The following is a 14,705-nucleotide window of genomic DNA, read 5'->3' as shown; positions in this document are numbered from 1 at the left end:
GCTTGTCCGGCCACATGTGATTGCTCACAGCCTCCCAACCGTGAGAGGCACGAGATGCTTTAAACCTTCTAAAAACAGGTTCCTTAGAAAAGTTAGAAAACTATTAGTATAAGTATAATGGGCTGATTAGAAATTGTATTGGTGAAGGGTTTTTCATTTGTTGAGCCAATGTTTGTTGCTAAGTCTCCATATCCCCTGCCCTTACACACATTAATGAATATGTAGAAGAAATAACTATTAACCTTTGATATTAATCACGTTAGACCTTAGGCTAAGTAAATTCTTTCCTTAACTAAAACCCACTACACCCTCACCCTATAGGAATGTAACTTTATTTGGGTGGCGTCTGTTTTAAGAATAATCACCCTTGGAGAAAAAAGTGTTCTGGTTGACTGACCACTGTCACAAGGAGAGGGTCATAAATTGTCAGCAGGCCCCCCTGGCCAGAAGATGATGTAACACCCCTAAGACCTCTGTATACATTTGTATGAAGCACCTGACTTTAATAAAAGTCAGGACTGCTGTCCCCGCGTTGACTTTTATATAACATCTCAGTGTATAAAAACAGACTCTGGAAAATAAAGAATTGGGATCAGTTCCTCGAAAGACTGGTCTCCCCATGTCTCTCTCTCTCTCACTCTGGCTGAGTCTCCATCTGGAGCGCGGAACCCACCATGCTTACTAATTATGCCTGGGCTTCTAAGATCCGACCGGGGAGGCCTCAGTGTCTCCTCTCCTTCGGGAGAACGGAAGGACGCCTGCGGCCTACGTAAGTGGTGCAAGCTTCTTGTCTTGAAGTTTTATTGGTCTCCCGCGTAAACCAAGCTACTCAGCCTCTTTTCTCCACTGAATTTTCCTACTGAGCTATCCTCATTCTATTACTCTTTATATCTTTGATGAATATTTAAATAGTCGCCTAAGCCGTCTCCCCTTCGAATACCCTGGATCAGCCGGGGCTGGACCCCGCCACACGGCACTTAGTCCCCAGAGCACTAATACAGCCAGCAGTCATCCCGATTTAATCTCTACCTCAGATAAACCTCTCCTGCCTTCTGTGCCCAGTCTCTGGCCTCAAACTCTGGGCACCGCCTCTTCCTTTGAGATGAAAGCATTTGCTCCTGAGAGGTCACTTTTAACCTAATTGAAATCTGATCCAGCCTGTGGATGTCTTCATTAATTTAATACTTCATACTGTAAAATGTCTTTGCGGTATCTTCACCTGAACTTGAAACTTCCCAGGCAAAAGAGCAAAAGCTGTAGAGATTTTGAAGCCCCAAACCATCCACAGAGCCCAGGAACAAAAGGCAACCATGAATAAAAATTTTAAAGTGAAAAGAAGGAAAGAATTGTAGGGTTAAAACAACGACAACAACCATGAAATGCCATCATGGAACTCAACATAAAAGCCAGTCGTAAAACCTAGCTATAGCTGCTGCTGCTGCTGCGTCGCTTCCGTCGTGTCCAACTCTGTGCGACCCCATAGACAGCAGCCCACCAGGCTCCCCTGTCCCTGGGATTCTCCAGGCAAGAACACTGGAGTGGGTTGCCATTTCCTTCTCCAGTGCATGAAAGTGAAAAGTGAAAGGGAAGTCGCTCAGTCGTGTCTGACTCTGAGTGACCCCATGGGCTGGAGCCTACTAGGCTCCTTTGTCCATGGGATTTTCCAGGCAAGAGTACTGGAGTGGGGTGCCAAGAACCCAACACAAAACCCAGCCACAGAATTCAACCATGGAACCCAGCCACAAACCCCACTATAGCATGAAGCCACAGAACCCAGCCATAAAACCCAATCACAGAAACCAACATGGAACCCAGGGACAAAACTCAGGCATGGAACCTAGCACTGCCTACCCTGAAGAGAGTCATTTTTGTAGCTTCCATTTTTCCTTTTTAAATAAGGTTTTTCCTGTCAGCTATAACCCAATACAAAATGTTTTTGGTGCTTAAAAAATACAAAAATTAAAAATAAATAAGGTTTTTCTTATTTACATTATTAAGATCTTCTTTTTTAATTATAAAGGGTGCTAGGGAAAAAAAACATGTGTGAACAAATGCTTCTGGGTTACCCCAGCATCCACCCTCTCTCCATCCATTTCAACCACGTGACTTACAAAAAGGAAGTTCACGTTGTAGCACAGTAAGAAGTAGCTATGGAATTTGTCATCGGAGACTGGAATGCCCAGGACGGGGCTGCAGAACTTTGTTCCAGCCTGGATGATGCAGCCCAATGCTGTGTTAAAGAGAGAAAGAGAGCCGTTGGTGATTCTTTTGCTTCCCATCTATGTACGCTTGGACCAAATTTCTTCCATGTTTTGCCATCTGTAAAATGCGGTTTAATGGAGAAGGAAATGGCAACCCGCTCCAACATTCTTGTCTGGGAAATCCCATGGACACAGGAGCCTGGTGGGCTACAGTCCATTTGTCCACGGGGTCACCAAGAGTTGGACACGACTTAGCTAAACAACAACAAGCAATTATTTTGGCTTTTCTAACTTTCCAAATTCTCTCCTCCTCTCTCTTATAATTTGTTTCTGCACTCGTTTTCCTTGATCTCGATTCTGACCTTCTAGCTCTTATCTTTCCTTTTTTATTTTTTCTCTTCTGGTTAATTAACATATGATTCATACCAAAACAGCAAAGAAAACATTTTTTGAGAAGCTAAGAGGGTGGCAAGACCGCTCATTTCTTCCTGAATCTCTATCATTCTACACTTAATTTGTCAGGGTTATTGTTTATTTTGAAGCTTCTTTCTCTACCTATATTTACCATTATCACACCACAAACAGAGAGGAATTAAATGAACATCGTGGGTGCATCTGGTTCAGAAAATGCTTGAAGTTAGAGGTTTGGTGTTTGTGCCCACTCAGCGGAATTAATTTGCTTGACTGTGTATGTTTGAAGTCAGGGACTACGTCTTGATCATTTTGTTTAGTGCCTAGCATGTTTTCATGTATATCCAGTCACTTTAAATTAAATAAATGTTTGATGTTAAAGTAAAAAAAAAAAAATTCAACTCAAGACCAGTTTTCCTGTCCAATTGGAGATAGATGGTGACGATTACACAACAAAGTAAATGTACTTAATGCTGCTGAAATGTTTATACTTTAAAACAATGCCCTCTTCCACGCTTTAGGGCCAACTCTGTCTCTGGTAATTGGTCAGTGTTTACCAGTGTCAACATACAGCAAAGCTTTAGTGGAGGTGTCGTTGCCTGAAGCTGCCCAGGTCTGGCCACAGCTAGGGTAGATTCTCAAGATACCTGGGTTTATGCAACTTGCTGGCACCCAGAACACAGAGGCTTGCCACTCCAGAGAAGCCTCAGTGTCTGTCAGATGGGAACAGAGTAAAAAGAAGGCAGATAGAAGAGTATCAGATTACCTGGTCACAGGGTAGACCCGGGGGCAGAGGCTCAGACTGGAAAGAGAGAAGAGGTTTTGCCTGCAAGGGCCCCTTGCTCATTCCTGCTCTCCCCTCATCATTTCCCAGGCAGATGACAGAGCACTCTTGCTGGGAAACCAACCCCAAACTCCTAACCACAGGCACTGGTGGGCATGGCAGGGGCTGGAGCATGGTCCCCAGAGATCAGAAAAAGCATCGGCTTTGCACACCCACAAGCTAGAAAGAGATGGGAATACCAGACCACCTGAGCTGCCTCTTGAGAAATCTGTATGCAGGTCAGGAAGCAACAGTTAGAACTGGGCATGGAAGAACAGTCTGGTTCCAAATAGGAAAAGGAGTACATCAAGGCTGTATATTGCCACCCTGCTTTTTTAACTTATATGCAGAGTACATCATGAGAAACACTGGGCTGGATGAAGCGCAAGCTGGAATCAAGATTGCCAGGAGAAATATCAACAACCTCAGATATGCAGATGACACCACCGTTATGCAGAAAGTAAAGAAGAACTAAAGAGCCTCTTGATGAAAGTGAAAGTGGAGAGTGAAAAAGTTGGCTCAACATTCAGAAAACTAAGATCATGGCATCTGATCCCATCACTTCACCAGCAATGCGTGTTACCACTTTTTAAAATTTGTGTCAGTTTGAGGAAGTGGCATCTCACCATTATGTCAATTTGCGTGTTCTTACCCACAGCCCATCTGAACATCTTTTCATCTGATCTGGGGACTTGAATTTACTTTTCTGTGTAGTACTTACTGGGCTTCCAGGGTGATGCTATTGGTAAAGAACCTCTCTCCAATGCAGGGGACGTAAGAGATGTGGATTTGGTCCCTGGGTAGGAAGATCCCCTGGAGGAGGATATGGCAACCCACTCCAGTATTCTTGCGTGAGAAATCCCATGGACAGAGGAGCCTGGTGGGCTACAGTCCATGGGGTTGCAAAAGAGTTGGTTGCAACTTATGGACTAACAATAACATAGACATGAAGGAAATCGGTGGTTACCCAAACCTGAGGGGAAAGGGGAATAAAGCCTGAATGATTAATGGGTACAGAGTTTTCTTTTAGAAGGATGAAAATGTTTTGAAACTAGAGAAAGGTGGTGGTTGCGTAACATGGTCAGTGTAGCAAATGGTCACTGAATTGTATACTTTGAAATATTTTGTGAATTTTTACATCAATAAAGGAATATTTGAAAAGAAAAGAGATAAAATGCCAACTTTTCATGTATTCTGGGATATCTTTCTGGATTTTTATGATTTTTTCTTACTCATCTATTTAACTATTTTAACTTCAATTGCCAGAGCAAAATAGCACATTTCTGTCAGTCATGCCTGAGAACACTTTTCCCCACTCCAGTATTCTTGGGCTTTCCTGATGGCTCAGTCAGTAAAGAACTCTCCCGCAATGCGAGAGACCTGGGTTTGACCCCTGGGTTGGGAAGATCCCCTGGAGAAGGGAATGGCTACCCACTCCAGTATTCTGGCCTGGAAAATTTCATGGATAGAAGAGCCTGGCAGTCTATACTCCATGGGGTTGCAAAAAGTCAGAAACGACTGAATGACTTTCACTTATGGGCACAGGTATAAAAATATTTATTTGAATAAATTATGGTTCATCCACACCATGGGAGGTTATCAAGCAAGTCAGAAGAGTAAATTAGGACCTCAGCAGGTAGTCTGGGCAGTTCCCTTAGGATACCTTGAATACAAAGGTGTATCTAATATGATTCTATATTTATGAAACAGTAACCTTTACTCTCTACTTTTGGTCTATTATGTATTATGTACTCTTAGTCAATGAGTAAGAATAACCTGGTGAGACACACTGCAAGATGGTTACCTTGAAGGATGACCAGTATAAGAGAAAATAAGAAAAAAAGAGAGGGTAGTTTGCCCCCGGCAACTGTTGAAAACACTAAGTCTTCTCTCTAAGCCAATTTCGTCCAAGAGAAATATAAATATGACCTATGTATGCCATCTTAACCACATTGCAAAAAAGTGGAACAGAAAACAGACAAAATTTAATAATTTATTTAGCCCATGTGCCCCAGATATCATCAACACGTCACTGATATATATATATATATCTCTCAACATGTCACTGATACACATATGTATGTGTATGTGTTTAATATATAGGACTTCCCAGGTGGCGCTAGGGGTAAAGAACCCAGCTGCGAACGCAGGAGACAAGAGACATGAGTTCGATCCCTGGGTGGGGAAGATCTGGAGGAGGGCATGGCAACCCACCCCAGTATTCTTCCCTGGAGAATCCCATGGACAGAGGAGTGGCCTGGTGGGCTACAGTCCATGGGGTCGCAAAGAGTCGGACACAAGTCAAGCGACTTGGCACAAAGTGCACTGCTAAGTCACTTTGGTTGTGTCCAACTCTGTGTGACCCCATAGACGACAGCCCACCAGGCTCCGCCGTCCCTGGGATTCTCCAGGCAAGAACACTGGAGTGGGTTGCCATTTCCTTCTCCAATGCATGAAAGTGAAAAGTGAAAGTGAAGTCGCTCAGTCGTGTCCGACTCCTAGCGACCCCATGGACGGCAGCCCACCAGGCCTCTCCGTCCATGGGATTTTCCAGGCAAGAGTACCGGAGTGGGGTGCCATTGCCTTCTTCGCAAAAGTGCACATACATATTTAATATATATAGGGCTTCCCAGGTGGCGCACTGGTAAAGAATCCGCCTGCCAATGCAGGAGACGCCAGAGACACGGGTTTGATTCCTGGGTCTGAGGGATCCTCTGGAGTAGGAAATGGCAACCTGCTCCGGTATTCTTGCCTGGGAAACTCCATGGACAGAGGAGCCTGGCAGACTACAGTCCGTGGGGTTGCAGAGTCGGACACGACTTAGATACTGCACACACACACACACACACAAGTTTTAATTTGGCTACACCACTCGGCTAGCAGGATCTTCGTTCCTTGACCAGGGACTGAACCCACATCTGGCAGTGAAAGCACCGAGTTCTAAGCACAGGACTGCCAGGAAATTTCCATGTCATTGATATTTTAAAAAGCATCAGTGAGGCAAGTGACATTCTTTCTGCCTTATGAAGTCTTCCGAATCCAGTGTGTATTTCACACTTAAATCTCTGTTCACACTGGTCACATTCCAAGAACTCCACAGTTTCCTGTGGCCAGTGGCCACCATCTCCACAATGCCGTGCTGAAGACAATCTCTGGGAAGACTTGAGTGCCGCCTAGTGGCAGGCCCACTGAACTCCACCCTTCCTGGCAATGTGGTCCAAACTCAAAAACAGATCCCTGCCTAGAACCCTTGATGTCTCCCTACGGCCACCACATCATATCCATACCCGCCAGGTTGAGCTTTCGAGGCCCCTCTCAATCTGGGTCCAGCTTACCGCTCTCCACAGGCAATTTCCACTCTTTCCCGCTAGCCTCACTGGACTTGCCCACCATTCACTCATCCATTGATTGATTCACTGAAGGTTCACCGAAGACCCAGAGGTTACCCTGGCTCATGGGTATCTTCTGAGAGTCAGTGGTGTTTGAGCTTCCAGAACCAACAGTCTTCACTTAACCATTTGCCTCCTTGGGCATCAGTTTTCGAGTTTCATCTTGGGCTTCACACCTTCCTAGTAGGATTATTGATTGATTGCATGGCTGCTCAATCACTCAGTCATGTCTGCCAGGCTCCTCTGTCCATGGAATTTTTCAGGCAAGAATATGGGAGTGGGTTGCCATTTCATCCTCCAGGGGATCTTCCTCATCCAGGGATTGAATCCATGTCTCTTTCATCTCCTGCACTGGCAGGTGGATTCTTTACCAGTAGTGCCACCTGGGAAGCCTGGGTAGGATTATTGGGGGAACTCAGTGTGATAACAAATGTAAAGGTCCTTGCACACAATGGCTGCTTAATAGATGTTGACTGAACTAGTGCCATCCTCCAGGCTTGGGGGCAGGGCAAGAAACTGTAAGCAGAGATTCCAACAGCAGCTGGGGTTGGGGTGGATGGGACCACTGGGAAACAGGTGAGGCAAACACCAGAGCCCCAGAGAGGTGGGTGCAGATGTCAGGGCTGGGAGTGGGTAACCTGATCCCACAGGACTAACCCATACCTGGCCCAGTGGCCCCAGTCTTTGCAGAACCCACTTACAATCACCCCTTGCATAAAAGCTGCCAATGGCTCCCTGTTGATTTTTTAAAGATATTTTTAAAAATTTAAAATTTATTTTTAATTAAAAATTTGATTATCTTTTATTTTTATTATTTATTTATTTGGCTGCATCAGGTCTTAGTTGAGGCATGTAGGATCTAGTTCCCCAACCAGGTATCGATCCCAGGGCTCCCACATTGGGAGCATGGAGTCCTAGCCACTGGGCTACCAAGGAAGTCCCTAAAATATTTTAAAAATTGTTTTGGGGCTTCCCTCGTGGTCTAGTGATTAAAAACCCACCTGCCAATGCAGGGGACATGGGTTTGATCCCTCGTCCTGGAACGATTCCACATGCCAAGAGGCAACTAAGCCCAAGCACCACAACTGGAGAGTGGCTCCTGCTTGCTGCAGCTAGAGAAAGCTCTCTCTCCCAGAAACAACAACCAAGCACGGCCAAAAAGAAAATAAACAAACAGATAAATAAATTAAAATTTAAAAAATCATTTAATTATTTATTTGGCTGCACCAGGTCTTAGTTGCAGGATTCAGGATCTTTGTTGCAAAATGTAGGATCTTTGGTTGAGGCATGTGAGATCTGGTTCCCTGACCAGAGATTGAACCTGGGCCCCCTGTGTTGGGAGTATGGAGTCTTAGCCACTGGACCACCAGGGGAGTCCCTCCCAGATGATTTTAAATAGCAAGAAAATCCCCATAGATTGCCATTGCCTCACGTCTCACTCGTGGTTCCCTTTGTTCCCTGTGCTCCATCATGCAACTCACAAGGGCCTTTGCACATACTGTTCCCTACCATCTGGGATGCTCCTCTCTCCCCTTCCCTCAGTTTTAATTCCTTATCTGGCCAATCTCTGTCTTGGAGAAGCCTCCCCTGACCTCCAGCCTAAGTCAGGCCCCTGGGGCATCAATACCTCCTTGCCCCAAGACTAACCACCACCAGAATGTGAGTCCCATGGATCTTTGCTTTGCTTGCCACTGTGCTGCCCCCTCACCTGGAACAATGCCTGATATATATATCGCAGGCACTCAATAAACGCTAGAGTGAATAATATCCCCCAGACTCTGATACAAACAGCAGGAGGGCAGGGTCTAGGGCTGTTTCTGCTTCCTTCCTGTTCCCCATGCCTAGTATACAGTAGGCAGTCAATAAATGGGTGACACTAGTAGTAAAGAACCCGCCTGCCAAAGCAGGAGATGTAAGAGATGCAGGTTCCATCCCTGATTTGGGAAGATCCTTTGGAGGAGGGCATGGCAACCCACTCTGGTATTCTTGTCTGGGAAATTCCATGGACAGAGCAGCCTGGTGGGCTTACAGTCCATAGGGTCACAGAGAGTTGGACACGACTGAAGCGACTTAGTACACAAGAAATGGAGGATGCCCTCAGGCCTGGGTCACCAGGCACCTGTGTCTTGGACCACCACATGGCCACTGTACATTACTATTAGCTGGATCCTACTTGATTTTCCCAGGAAAATGACCAACAGAGAGATTTTCCTTCCCATTTTGAAGATGAGGGAAGCAAAGTCCAGAGGTTGAGAGGTTGGGCTCCATATGTTGTTCATGCCTCTGGAGCTGATGTTTCTTCTCCATCAGAAAAACTCACGATGGCAGGCTACATAGAGTGTCCCAAAGATGCTCACATTCTAATTGCCAGGGCCTGTGAAAGATGGGGACACCTTTGCAGATGGGGTTAAGTTGAGGATATGGAGATGGGAGGATGCTCCTGCATTACTAGGGGAATCACAAGGGTCCTTAAAAGAGGGAGGCAGGAGGGTCAGAGAGAGAGGGATTAGAGGATGCTACACGACTGGCTTTGAAGATGGAGGAAGGGGCCACAGTCCAGGGGATGCAGGTAGCTTCCAGAAGATGGAAAAGGCCAGGAAATGGACTCTCTCCATAGTCTCTGGAAGGATTGCAGTCCTGAGGGTGACTTGATGTCAGCCCAGTGAAAGCCATTTTGGGTTCTGACCTCCAGAATGGAAAGATAGAAAACTGGTGTTTTTTACAAGCCACAAAGTTTGTGATAACTTGTCACTGTGGCCATAGGAAGCTCATATGAAGCTTTTCCTGACGGAAAGTTTCCAGCAGATCAGCAGGCAGAAGGCATCTGATGGCTGCAGCAAGACTGTTGCCTCAAGTCCAAAGCTCTGTGTTTCGGACACAACCAGCCCTGTTGGTCCAGCTGTCTGTCTCCCAGTGGCCGGGTCTGCCCTCCCCCATGACAGACAGAGGACCGTCACCTTCAGCAACCTCAGAAGTACAGGAAATGCAAGACTTGTGAAGTGAGATTGCAGCCAGTGATCATTCGTCCTATAGCTGCTTCAACATCCAGACTTCTCTCCTTCAAGAGGGAAAACGAAAACCGAGAAAACAAAACGAACATGATGTCATGTTTCTGGAGCTGCCCTGGGGAACAGTGATGGTTGTGGAATCAGACTCACCCAGCCCCACCCATCCAAAGACAGAGGCTGAAGGTAGGGAAGGAATTCTGCTTGGGTGAGCTCAGCGATGAGACTGCGGCCTCCATGTTAAAAAAAAAAAAAGTAAAATGCAGATAACGTAAGATTTACCATCCTATTAGGAGATGCAGATGATCATATAGAGAAGGGATAAACAACAAGGTCCTCCTGCATAGCACAGGGAACCATATTCAGTGCCCTGTGATAAACCATCACGGAGAAGAATATGAAAAAGAATGTATACATATGTGTAATTGAATCACTTTGATGTACAGCAGAAATTAACACAACATTGTAAATCAACTATATTTCAATAAAATACTTTAAAAATTACCATCCTAATGATTATTTAAATTCTTAAAATTTTTTCCCACTTTTTCGAGGAATAATTGATAGGTAGAATTGCATTGGTTTAAAGTGTACAGTGTGGGGCTTCCCTGGTGGTTCAGTGGTAAAGGATCTGCCTGCCGGTATGGGAGACATAGGTTTAATTCCTGACCCTGGAGGATCCCACACGCTGCGGAACAACCAAGCCCGTACGCCACAACTACCAAGCCTGTGCTCTGGAGCTGCAGCTACTGAGCCCACGTACTGCAGCTACTGAGCACAGCCTGCACAGCCTGTGCTCTGCAATAAGAGGAGCCACCGCAAAGAGAAGCCTAAGCGCCACAGCTGGAGAATAGACTCCACTGTCCACAGCTAGAGAAAAAAGACTGCACAGCAATGAAGACCCAGCACAGCCAAGAATAAAATAAACTTTAAAATAAAACTATATGTAGAAAAATGGACAGCAATGAAAAAAAATTTTAAGTGGACAGCGTAATGATGTGATGTAAATATACATTGTGCAATTACTGCTTAAGCATTTTAAGTGTGCATTTACATGCTATTAAGCACATTCACATTGTTGGGCAACCATCCCATCATCCATCTCCGGTACTTTTTCATCTCCCCAAACTGAAGCTCTGTCCCCATGAAACACTGACTCCCCATCCCCTCCCCCAGCTCCTGGACCCACCGTTTACTTCCTGTCTCTGTGGATCTGACTCCTCGAGGGACCTCCTATGAGTGGGATCAGACAGTATTTGTCTTTTGTATCTGGCTCTTTTTACTGAGCATCATGTCCTCAAGGTTCACCATGTTGTAGCGGGTGTCAGAATCTCCTCCCTTTTAAAGGCTGAATAATGTTCCATCAAATGGAGCTAAAGAGGGTGGGAGAAAAAGGAGCCCTCCTACACTGTGGGTGAGAATGTACATTGGAACAGCCACTGTGGAGAACAGTATGGAGTTTCAGTTAAAAAATTAAAGCTAGACCTACCATATGATCCAGCAATCCCACTCCTGGGCACATATTCTGACAAAACCCTAATTCAAAATGATACATGCACCCCAGTGTTCATTGTAGCACTATTTATAACAGCCAAGACATGGAAGCAACCTAAATGTCCTCTGACAGATGATTGGATTAATAAGATGTGGTACATATAGACAACAGAATACTACTCAGCCGTAAAAAGAATGAAATAAAGCCATCAGGAGCAACATGCATGGACCTAAGTGAAGTAAGCCAGACAGTAAGAGAAACGTTGTGTGACATTACTTATATGCAGAATCCAAAAAATAAGATACAAATGAACTTACTTACAACCTAGAGATAGATTCGCAGACACAGAAAATAGACTTATGGCTAACCGAAGGGGAAAGCAGGAGAAGGATATAAATTAGGAGTTTGGGATTAACATATACACACTGCTACATATAAAATAGATAACCAGTAGGAACCTACTGCATAGCACAAGGAACTACACTCAAGGAATAACCTGTAATGGAAGAGAATGTAGGAAAGAATGTACATTTGTGTATATATGTATGTATAACTGAATCATTGTGCTATTCACAAAACGAGCACGACATTGTACATTAACTACGTTTCAATAAAACTTTTGAAAGATGATATATATATATACATATAATAGAACCACTGCACTGTACACTTGAAACTAACACAATAATGTAAAAAAACTATACTTCAATTCAGTGGTATGTGGCAGCTGGGATGGGAGGGGAGTTTGGGAAGAATGGGTACATGTATACTTATGTCTAGTCCCTTCCCTGTTCAGCTAAACAGTCACAACATTGTTAATCAGCTACACCCCAATACAAAATAAAAAAATTTTTTCAGAAGTAAATAAATAAATTCAAGAGTGTTTCCTGGTGGTCCAGTGGCTAAGACTCTGAACTCCTAATTCAGGGGGCCCAGGTTCAATCCCTGGTCAGGGAACTAGATTCCACATGTTGCAACTAAAGATTCCATGTGCTGCAATTAAGGCTCAGTGAAGCCAAACAAATAAAGTAAAAATAAGTTCTAGGTAAGTTTAAAAAAAGAAAAAATAAATTTTATCCCAGTCCCCCAAATAAATAAAAAGTAATAAAAATGATAATCATTAAGAGGTACTTCTTGGTTTACAAGTAAAACAAATGTTTCCAAAGAGGAAAAAAGCAAGGACGAACAATGCATATGGGGGCCAGCATTTGTGTTCATGGTTGAAGAATAAAGAATATATGTGTACATATCAAAGACAGGGGTTTCTGCTGTCTCCCTCTGCTCAGCAGACTGAGGTTTGCTGCTTTGTGAGTCAAATCTGCCTGTGTTCTTTAGGGCTCTGGGGACGGGATGAGTGACTTGGGGATTCTGTGCCTCCATTTCAGTTCAGTTCAGCTCAGTTCAGTCGCTCAGTCATGTCTGACTCTTTGTGACACCATGAATTGCAGCACGCCAGGCCTCCCTGTCCATCACCAACTCCCGGAGTTCACTCAAACTCATGTCCGTCGAGTCGGTGATGCCATCCAGCCATCTCATCCTCTGTCGTCCCCTTCTCCTTCTGCCCCAATCCCTCCCAGCATCAGGGTCTTTTCCAATGAGTTAACTCTTCGCATGAGGTGGCCAAAGTACTGGAGTTTCAGCTTTAGCATCAGTCCTTCCAATGAACACCCAGGACTGATCTCCTTTACCCATCTGTATAATGGGGACAGAAGAGCCTGCCTCAGGGGTCTATTGTGAGAATGTGTAGAGGGGGCTGTCATTCCTGCAGAACCAGATGGGGAGGCCGTCTGGGTCCAGCTGTTCTCTCCGCTCCTCCTAGCCTGCGCCTGACCTTCTCGGGGCCTTCCCAGGGAACTCCAGAACGCACCACTCCCCCCGCACCCTGCCACCCCGCCCCAACCCTGCCTCATTCCCAGGCATCCAGCCAAATTCCCTGGCCATGTGCTCCATCCTCCCTAAGCCCAGCTGCTTCCTGTACTCAGACAAAGAGAGCTCTGTCCCCAGACTACCAGGCCACCCCCCGCGGCACAGACTGCAGCCCCCCCCGTCCCGCCATGTGTCTGTCCCCAGCCCTGGCCCTATGCTCCTGGGCACACGCTGCCAGCCATGTGTCCCTCCTTCCCTTAGACTCACGTTACTGGCATCTACGAGTCTTCTAGGCCTGGACACATACAGCTGAGTTCTGTCTGCAAGAGGGCAGTCCAGGACAGTACCGAAAGTCATGGGGCTGGGGGGTGATGTGGGGAGAAAGAATAGAGCTAGAATGACTCAGACATTGCACAGTGACCCTCCAGGATGACAACAGTGTGGGGCACTCAGCGGAGGATGAATGCTGTGACCATGTGACAGGGACAGGAGACAATGAACAGGAACAGGGGGTGATGTAGACAGTGTGACAGCAGCAGGTGCCCCTGAGGAGGCAGTGTGACAGCAACAGGTGACAGTGTAAGAGGACAATACCCGAGGGATTGGTGTGATGTTGGTTGGGCGGTCGTTTTACAGTGATAAGGGACAGCAGAGAGCGAGGCAGTGAGAGATGACAACACTCAGATACAGCCATGGTGGGGACTTCAGTGGTGGTCCGGTGGTTAAGACCACACTTCCAGTGCTGGGTGCACGGGTTCAATCCCAGGTCGGGGAACTAAGACCCCACATGCGGTGCGGCGTGGCCAAAGAAAAAGACTGCCTCGGTGATGACGGTGACAGCATCAAGGGAGACGGTGGGGCAGGACCAGCGACTGGTGACGAGACAGAGCCAACACAGCATATGGGACTTTTGCTGCCTCCTTAGTCAGAGGACTAAGATGACCTTTCCCTGGGTCTCGGACATGCCCCCTTCACAGGGCAGATCGAATGACAAAATTTCAAGACACTGGATCTCCATTCTCCCAGGCACCTTGCTGCAAGGTGGGGGCATAAGCACCCCCCGCCACAGTCCTCCAGCCAAGTGACTTTGGCCCCAACTTTGATGGATGGTGGCATCAAGAGTGGGACCCCTTTGAAGGATGAGGGAAAGGATAATTAGGGAGTTTGAGATAGGCATGTGCACACTGCCATATTCAAAATGGATAACCAGGGTCAGGAAGATCCCCTGGAGAAGGAAATGACAACCCACTCCAGTATTCTTGCCTGGAGAATCCCTTAGACAGAGTCTGGTGGACTACGGTCCACAGGGTTGCAAAGAGTCGGACACGCTGAACCAACTTAGCATGCATGCACAGGGAACTCTGCTCAATATCATGCAGCAGCCTGGGTGGGACGGGAGAATGGATACACGTATATGTGTGGCTGAGTCCCTTTGCTGTCCGCCTGAAACTATCACGACACTGTTCATAGGCTATACTCCAAATAAAGTAAAAAAAATTTTTTTTTTAAATTAAG

General features: G+C 45.9%; 1 non-coding gene across 1 annotated transcript; it reads left to right on the top strand.

Annotated features, from left to right (window-relative positions):
• Positions 1-12,208: 12,208 nt before the first annotated feature.
• On the top strand, positions 12,209-12,281 carry TRNAR-CCU (transfer RNA arginine (anticodon CCU)). The gene has a single exon. It is a non-coding gene; the product is annotated as a tRNA-Arg (tRNA).
• The last annotated feature ends 2,424 nt before the right edge of the window (positions 12,282-14,705 follow it).

This window comes from Bos mutus, chromosome 7, assembly GCF_027580195.1.
Source record: "Bos mutus isolate GX-2022 chromosome 7, NWIPB_WYAK_1.1, whole genome shotgun sequence".
Taxonomy (NCBI): Eukaryota; Metazoa; Chordata; class Mammalia; order Artiodactyla; family Bovidae; genus Bos; species Bos mutus.
The sequence above is the reverse complement of the archived record's forward strand: the minus strand, read 5'-3'. Positions and strand labels throughout refer to the sequence as shown.